This window comes from Anabrus simplex, chromosome X, assembly GCF_040414725.1.
Source record: "Anabrus simplex isolate iqAnaSimp1 chromosome X, ASM4041472v1, whole genome shotgun sequence".
NCBI classification, from domain to species: Eukaryota; Metazoa; Arthropoda; class Insecta; order Orthoptera; family Tettigoniidae; genus Anabrus; species Anabrus simplex.
In genome coordinates, this window is record NC_090279.1 from 138,367,795 (window position 1) to 138,377,248 (window position 9,454).

At 46.0% G+C, this 9,454-nt stretch overlaps 2 non-coding genes across 2 annotated transcripts; both read right to left on the reverse strand.

Moving 5' to 3' along the window:
- Positions 1-334: 334 nt before the first annotated feature.
- TRNAA-CGC (transfer RNA alanine (anticodon CGC)) lies at positions 335-411 on the reverse strand. The gene has a single exon. It is a non-coding gene; the product is annotated as a tRNA-Ala (tRNA).
- A 220-nt stretch (positions 412-631) lies between these two features.
- Positions 632-708, reverse strand: TRNAA-CGC (transfer RNA alanine (anticodon CGC)). The gene has a single exon. It is a non-coding gene; the product is annotated as a tRNA-Ala (tRNA).
- Between the last annotated feature and the right edge of the window lie 8,746 nt (positions 709-9,454).

Consider the following 9,454-nt stretch of genomic DNA (forward strand, 5'->3'; position numbering starts at 1 on the left):
AAGCGACTGCAGCTATCGAGCTCGGTATATCATCTTCGAAGATGAAACTTGTTATAACGGGTATTGGGTAAAATAATCGGATGCATCCCTGTCAGGGATTGGCGATAGTAAATAAGTACCGCAGAGTTGTTTAAAAGGAAACGGTGTAGTGTTCATCTGAATATTGTATTAGTTTAAATGTAGTGTTAATTTCAGGTGTGTTACATGTTTGTCCGGGTTTTTAGTATGACGTACCAACAACTAAACTTATCGAAACAGACTTTCAACGTATTAGGTCGTGTTACGTACATGTAGTACGTGTTAAAGAGATGTTAAGTACAGAACAAAAATGGCCAGCCGGACACCAGTGGGATCCGAACCCACAACCTCCCGATTGCGCGTCGGTTGCTCTACCAATTGAGCTATGGTGGCCTAGGCCATCTTTGTTCCTTTTGAAAGGATCTGAGCTACAGGTCTGGCACTGCTGCTAGCACACTGTAGAGTGCGTTTAAGTCATCCGTTGTGGGGCATGTCAATGAATATTGAATTTTCACGACCGCATTGTAATCGAAACAGACTTTCAACGTATTAGGTCGTGTTACGTACATGTAGTACGTGTTGAAGAGATGTTAAGTACAGAACAAAAATGGCCAGCCGGACACCAGTGGGATCCGAACCCACAACCTCCCGATTGCGCGTCGGTTGCTCTACCAATTGAGCTATGGTGGCCTAGGCCAACTTGGGCGATGAAGCGGGGGCACAGATTGCACGCAATGTTTAATTATTCTTTTCGTTGCTATGGTAATCAAATGTGGTAGTTACTGTTGAAAATGGACGTCGCTGTGGACCTGACAGAGTTCACAATCTCTTTCCGACAACTGGTGATCTCAATTAAGGTACGTCCAGTGTCGGTATAAATGTTCCTTTTTTCCATATCCTTCTTTATGTGCGTGTATGAAATAATTTTCCAGCATTTATTTTCCCTGGACCAGTATGTACCGCTACCTCTGAACCATTTAAATATATCATTATTCAAAGCGATTGGTCTCTGAACAAGCAAAGGTTAGAAGCCGCGAAGTGGCTTTACCCTTCTAATTTTTATTAATATTCAACCATAAGTCGCGCGGCTTTAGGCCTCTATTTCCTATTCGTATTAAGGCATAAGTGGCGCATTCTATGCTACGTCCGACCTATTTCAACATGTTCTTATTTCTCTTTGGTGTTCATATATAATCATGGCTGGCGGTGGCACAAATGGACTCTACTATTGCCCGAAGATTTGCCCTATGAAACGTCACTCCTATAATTCAAGACAACGAGATATTGTTATTCTTATTTACTTCATTTGCTTATTCTTTTACATTGCCTCATTCCCTTAGGTCTCTTTATCCCGCGTAAGTTGGTCATAACTTCTCGCTGTCTTGAATTATGGGAACGATATTTCATTGGCGTAATCTTCAACCAATGGCAGAGTCCATTCGCCCACCGTCAGCCATGATTAGGCTACTGTGTTACTTATCCTGGCGAGACATCTCGGGAGTTATACAACACAGCGAAACAAAAATTAAAATTATATACTACATATTATAATTTCTTTCTGAAACAACCATCCGCATTTCTTCAACTGCGTAGCTCTTCAGAAAAAAAATCCTCATTCCACTAAATTCAGATACGGTACCGATATACGTTATATTGTTACTATTTACACACGACTTGCCGGCACTTGCAACGCAAAGGCTGGGAGTTTTCAAAAAAGCAAGCTAGTTATATGCGTATACATTATTTATGCTTCATTAAAAAATTAAAAACATTAAATATTAAAAATATGTAGAATGCTGAAACTGAGAAGGATTAGTATTAAGTTCTTGCCGTTCTCAACTGAGATTATACATTTCGCAAAAGTAATTTATTGAACTTGAACATTACCGACAATATGGTAGAGGTTGTGGACACAGTGTAAAATGAGAGAAATAACACATCCTCAATGAAGACAATACGTAACGCACTTAACGGAATGAGCTGTACAACTGGCTAATCCGCGCCTTACACAACAACATACCATCCACTTCGAAACAAAACCGTATATTTGATTTGTAACAGTCAGTAGAACATGCTGAATTTAGGAAAGGATGTATTACTAGTGACAACTACAGAGTATACGACACTTACTGAAAAGAGCACTGGCGGCACTGGGTGCAATGTGTCGCTATGCCTGGCTCAAAGGATTTATAAGCGAGAAGGAACATCTCCGGGCGAGAAAAAAAAAAAAGGATACGAAAGCAGGTCCATAAGTCTTAACGTATGTGGACAGCCATGGAAGGAGGGATCAACTCACTGAACTTTACGATCCAATTCTTCGTATACTAACGGAAATAAAATCGTAGGTACGGTTTTTAATACATATATAGGCTACATGCATTATCATTGTAGTCCGTTATGCCTTTCAGCGTTTAGTCCACAAGCCTCTATACCGGCACGTCGCCACAATCCCCTCTCTTTGCAACTAGTGCTGTGGCCTCATTTTGTTCTATATCTCTTATCCTTCAATCGTTAGAAACTGAGTCTAACCATCGTCGTCTTGGTCTCCCTCAACTCCTCTTACCCTCCATAACAGAGTCCATTATTTTCCTAGGTATCCTGTCCTCCTCCATTCGTCTCACATGAGCCCACCACCGAAGCCGGATTATGCGTACAGCTTCATCCAATGAGTTTATTCCTAATTTAGCCTTTATCTCCTCATTCCGAGTACCCTCCTGCCATTGTTCCCACATGTGTGTACCAGCAATCATTCTCGCTACTTTCATGTCCGCCACTTCTAACTTATAAATAAGATATCCTGATTCCTCGCAGCTTTCGCTCTCGTAAAGCAAAGTTGGTCTGAAAACAGACCGATGTAAAGATAGTTTCGTCTCGGAGCCGACTTCCTTCGTACAGACCACTGTCGATTGCAACTGCGAATTCAATTCATTCGCTTTACTACACCTTGATTCAATCTCACTTACTATATTACCATCCTAGGGGAACACATAACCTAAATACGTACAATTATCTACCGTACCTCTTCCATCTTTGTATAACCAATCTTACATTCAGTTCTGTTCAATTTCTTACCTACTGACATCAATTTAATCTTCCAGAGGCTAATTTTCATACCATACAAATTGCACCTATTTTCAAGTTCCAAGATATTACAGTAGACTGCAGGTTTTCGGCACAATCTGCCATTAAGACCAAGTCGTCAGCATGGGCCAGACTGCGTACTATATTTCCACCTAACTGAAACGCTCCTTGCCACTTTATACCATTCATCACATGATCCATGTAAACTACGAACAGCAAAGGTGAAAGATTACAGCCTTGTCTAACCCCTGTAAGTACCCCGAACCTAGAACTCATTCGACCATCAATTCTCACCGCAGCACAATTGTCGACATAAATGCCTTTGGTTGATTTTAATAATCTACCCTTAATACCATAGTTCCCCAGTATGGCGAACATCTTGTCCCTCGGTACCCTGTTATATGCTTTCTCTAGATCTACGAAACGTGAATACAACTGTCTATTCATCTCGTAATATTTTTCATTTACTGGTGCATACTGAAAATAGGATCCTGACAGCCCCTCTGTGGTCTGTAACCACACTGGTTTTCATCCAACTTCCTCTCCACGACTGATCTAACCTTCCCTCCCAAGATGCCAGTGAATACTTTGCCTGGTATACTAATCAATAAGATACCTCGATAGTTGTTGCAATCCTTCCTGTTCCCTTGCTGATAGATAGGTGCGATTACTGCTTTTGTCCACTCTAAACGTACCTTTCAAACACCTTACTTCTAATATTATTGTATGAAGCCATTTCATCCCTGCCTTCCCACTATACTTCACCGTTTCAGGTCTAATTTCATCTGTTCCTGCTGCCTTATGGCAATGGCGTTTATTTACCATCCTTTCCACTTCCTGGAGCGTAACTTCACCAACATCACTTTCTTCCTTCCCATGAGCTTGATGTTCGCGACACCACAAGGAAGATTTCCTTTTACATTGAGAAGATTTTCAAAATATTCCCTTCACCTGCCCAGTGATTCCAAGGGATCTATTATGAGTTCACCTGAATTAGCCAAAAAACAGTTCATTTCCTTTTTCCTTTACTTCCTAAGATTCTTTGTTACTGCTAGAAAGGTTTCGCTGCTGCTTGACATAGCCTTTCCAAGTTATTACCGAAATTTTCCCTCGACATTTTTGGATTCGGCAACTATTTGTTTCGCTCTGTTTCATTCATTTACGTACAATTCCCTGTCTGCATCAGCCCTTGTTTCCCCCTCGTGTGTGCTTCTACAATTGTAGGGGGCTAACCTTGGTTACCCTCTTCAATTGAAGATCCTCTTCGTGGTGAGGGGGACTAGTAGCTCCTTTCTTGCGATGCCGAATGGAGCCCTATTGGGTAACCGTTCGGCATACAAGGAGGAGGAAGCTAAAGCACCGCCCAACCCTAAGGTGTAACGCGACCCGTGCCGATGGGGTGCATGGCACATGGGAGATGTGTCTTGGACGGAGCCTTCGAGATACTTGGCGCCCTCTCGAAGTAAGTATCCTTACCCAGGTATGCGGGGCTCTGCCTGGGCGGACATATATTTCCCTAGCTACTCGTGGGATTTGTATGAATACGGTAGCCATGCATAAACCGGAGAGCTCTTCTGGGGCCTCCGAGAGAAACACAACAACGACCGAAGGGGACTCTTCGGAGATACCCTCGGATAGTTCATCTTCGACAGTTAGAGGGCTCACTCAAGAGGTGGGCAATCTACAGGTCCAGAAGAAGAAGAAGAAACAGCGCTCTGGCGCTGAAAAGAGGAGATACAAGAAGGCCTTAAAGGCCCGGGAGCAGGCCAAAGAGGGCCTGACTCCTGTGGCTGAGGGGACTTCTACTATCACAACAGCGACAACAGTGGAGGGATCCAATGGCACAAGAGGCGGGACCCTGAAAAGGGCTCTGCTTCTAGGGCACAGAGGACCCCACCCACTAAGATGCCAGCGGGGAAACGACTTCTGTCGGGGGTAACCCCAGAAGAAGACCGGCAGACCCGCAAGAGACCCAAGGTGGAGTACGCCAGGATAGCCAAAGCTGGGATCAGGATGGCCATAGTACCTGTGGGATATCCTGACAAGCAGCTATCCGAGAAACAGGTGGAAGCTGTGGAAGAGGCTATCACCAATCTGATAGACGGGCTTCCGGAGCAGGGGCCCATTAAGCCTCAGTTCCTGGACTGCTATCTGTCGAGGGGTGCGGCCGTCATCATAGCAGAGAACAACGAAACTGTAGCATGGCTTTGTAGTCTTGTTGCAGGTATACAACCGTGGGAAGTAGCCAGGCTCACAATTGTGGGCATGGACAAACTCCTTACCTACAAGAGAGTCATGGTCTGGATACCAGGACAACCAAAGGACAATAATGTCCTTTTGGGAAGAATGGCACGCCAGAACCATGGCTTAAATCCCACCAGCTGGAGGGTCTACGACCGCAAGGAGGAGAAGAGAGGTGTCCGCCTTGTGGTCAGCATGGACTCCCGGGATGTGGAGAAAGTGGTGGGGAAGAATATCTTCTGCGGGGTGCATGTGGCTACCTTCACCTTGGTGGAGGGCAAGCATGACAAGCAGAGGACCAACCCCACCACAGATAAAATCGAGACCAGCAGGGGCAAAGAGCTGGAGCCCGGACAGGAACCGGGGCCAGCCAAGCCCCAGGATCCATCGCGGGAAACGGAGCTGCAAGTTCCGGAGACCGCATAAGGTAAAGTATTCTATGAAAGTAAAGAATGATTACTTTCATACAAGCATATATATAACATTGTATAGCGGCCTCTAGGGTACTTAATAGAAGTATCCAGAAAGGCGGGTTTTCGGTCGCCCTGATACAGGAACCCTGGCTTAGACAGGGGCATATCATGGGACTAAAATGTGCAGGTTTCACGCTATTCAGTGGAATAGCAGAGGAGAAGCCTAGAGCATGTATACTAGTTAAGGATCATAACGCTTGGGCTATACCGGGTTTCATTACTAGAGACCTAGTAGCAGTCCTAATGAGATATGAAGAGGGCGGACAGCCAAGAGACTTGGTTGTCTGTTCTGCATATTTCCCAGGAGACTCTGAATCTCCACCCCCGCCGGAGGAGTTCAAGAGACTGGTGATATACTGTAGGAAACAAGGATTAAACCTCGTAGTAGGATGTGATGCCAATGCTCATCATAGCATTTGGGGAAGTAAAAATACAAACCGAAGGGGAGAGCACTTCATAGAATTTCTATGTACAACTGATCTTGAGATCATGAATATTGGTGATACCCCTACCTTCATTAATAATAGGAGCGAAGGGATCATACATCTTACCCTGGGTTCCATGGGAATCATGCAGGAATTTAAAGACTGGAAGGTCTCTTTGGAGCCTTCCTTGTCAGATCATAGACACATTGTGTTTTATATAGAGGGCTCCATCGAGATCCCGTCTTACAGAAACCCTAGAAGAACCGATTGGATATCTTTTAGGGAGGACGTGAGGATTGGACTGGAGGGAGGACCCTCAAACATAATTAAAAACAAAGAGGAGCTGGAGCTCAGTGTGAGTGTTCTCACACGGACACTGGTTACCTCTTATGAATTAAACTGCCCTATTGTTAAGGCAAAGAGAGTAACAGGAAGCTTCAAGTGGAATAGTTATCTTGAACACCTGAGGAGAAATACACGAAGGCTCTGGAATAAACACAGGGAACTTCAGGATCAAGAAAGCCTAGATTCTTACAAAGAATCACAAAGAAGGTACAAGTCAGAAGTCAAAAAGGCTTCTAGGAAATCTTGGAGACAATTTTGTGACTCCATTGAAAGTCAACATGAAGCGGCAAGGCTTCATAAAATTTTAACCTTGGATAGAAGGGCAAGGCTGGGCTCACTGGAGACTCCCTCTGGTGGATACACATCCACAGAGGGGGAGACCCTGAGCTTACTGCTTGATGCCCACTTTCCAGGTTCGGTAATCACGAATTGTGAGGTAGAATCGAGTGGATCCTTCAGACTCGATAAAAGTGGCTGGAGGGAAGCCGCAGAGATTGTCACCCCAAGAAGGGTTAAGTGGGCATTAGAATCCTTTGCCCCTTACAAAAGCCCAGGTGTGGATGGGATCTCCCCGGCGCTTCTTCAGGAGGCGGGGGAGGTCCTTATACCATACCTGGTTAGAATTTTTAGAGCCTGTCTCACTATGGGGTACGTGTACTCCTTGTGGCGTCAGGCGAAGGTGGTATTTATACCTAAACCCGGAAGGTCTTCATATACTAGACCTAAGGATTATAGACCCATTAGCCTAACGTCTTTTCTACTTAAGACTTTGGAAAGACTGGTGGATAGACATACCAGGGAGAAAGTATTAAGAGACTTTCCCCTGCATTCTCACCAACATGCATATCAACCAGGGAAGTCGGTTGAGACGGCACTGCACCAGCTGGTTTCTAGGCTGGAGAGTGCCTTGGATCAACAACAACTTGCCATGGTTGTATTCCTAGATATAGAAGGGGCCTTTAACTATACATCTTTGGGCTCCATAGAACGTAGTCTAGAGAGAAGAGGAGTGAGCAGCATGCTCATAAAATGGATTATGGCCTCACTGCAGGGCCGTCAAGTTCTGTTTACCCTCAACGCTGTAATATAGACAGGGGGTGTCCACAGGGAGGAGTATTATCACCAACATTATGGTGTCTGGTAGTGGATGAACTACTTCTTCTTGAGCATCTATTAAAAAGGAAAAACCGAAGGGTTAGGAAAGTGCGGAAACATCCTATATTTGTTCCTCGGCTGACTAGAGTATTATATTATACATTGTTTGACGATCTAAATAGGAATGACAGTAAATTTTTCAATTACCTGCGCATGTCAAAGTCGTCATTTTGCGAACTGCTTGGCCACATAAAAGAAGAAATAACGGAAACGACATACGACTAAACAAGTGTGTCCCAGTTGAGCTGTAATTCACTAATAAAGCCATATAATGGATCAATGGTACTTGTAAATGTAAACGATTATTGAATTTACACTGACTGACAGAGCAAATGCAACACCAAGAAGGAGTGGTCAGAACTTTATGCCAATTGCAGGGTAGACTGACGTCACTGAGGTATGCTCATGATGTGAAATGCGCCGCTGTGCTGCGCACGTAGCGAACGATAAATGGGACACGGCGTTGGCGAATGGCCCACTTCGTACCGCGATTTCTCATCCGACAGTCATTGTAAAACGTGTTGTCGTGTGCCACAGGACACGTGTATAGCTAAGAATGCCAGGCCGCCGTCAACGGAGGCATTTCCAACAGACAGACGACTTTACGAGGGGTATGGTGATCGGGCTGAGAAGGGCAGGTTGGTCGCTTCGTCAAATCGCAGCCGATACCCATAGGGATGTGTCCACGGTGCAGCGCCTGTGGCGAAGATGGTTGGCGCAGGGACATGTGGCACGTGCGAGGGGTCCAGGCGCAGCCCGGGTGACGTCAGCACGCGAGGATCGGCGCATCCGCCGCCAAGCGGTGGCAGCCCCGCACGCCACGTCAACCGCCATTCTTCAGCATGTGCAAGACACCCTGGCTGTTCCAATATCGACCCGAACAATTTCCCGTCGATTGGTTGAAGGAGGCCTGCACTCCCGGCGTCCGCTCAGAAGACTACCATTGACTCCACAGCATAGACGTGCACGCCTGGCATGGTGCCGGGCTAGAGCGACTTGGATGAGGGAATGGCGGAACGTCGTGCTCTCCGATGAGTCACGCTTCTGTTCTGTCAGTGATAGTCACCGCAGACGAGTGTGGCGTCGGCGTGGAGAAAGGTCAAATCCGGCAGTAACTGTGGAACGCCCTACCGCTAGACAACGCGGCATCATGGTTTGGAGCGCTATTGCGTATGATTCCACGTCACCTCTAGTGCGTATTCAAGGCACGTTAAATGCCCACCGCTACGTGCAGCATGTGCTGCGGCCGGTGGCACTCCCGTACCTTCAGGGGCTGCCCAATGCTCTGTTTCAGCAGGATAATGCCCGCCCACACACTGCTCGCATCTCCCAACAGGCTCTACGAGGTGTACAGATGCTTCCGTGGCCAGCGTACTCTCCGGATCTCTCACCAATCGAACACGTGTGGGATCTCATTGGACGCCGTTTGCAAACTCTGCCCCAGCCTCGTACGGACGACCAACTGTGGCAAATGGTTGACAGAGAATGGAGAACCATCCCTCAGGACACCATCCGCACTCTTATTGACTCTGTACCTCGACGTGTTTCTGCGTGCATCGCCGCTCGCGGTGGTCCTACATCCTACTGAGTCGATGCCGTGCGCATTGTGTAACCTGCATATCGGTTTGAAATAAACATCAATTATTCGTCCGTGCCGTCTCTGTTTTTTCCCCAACTTTCATCCCTTTCGAACCACTCCTTCTTGGTGTTGCATTT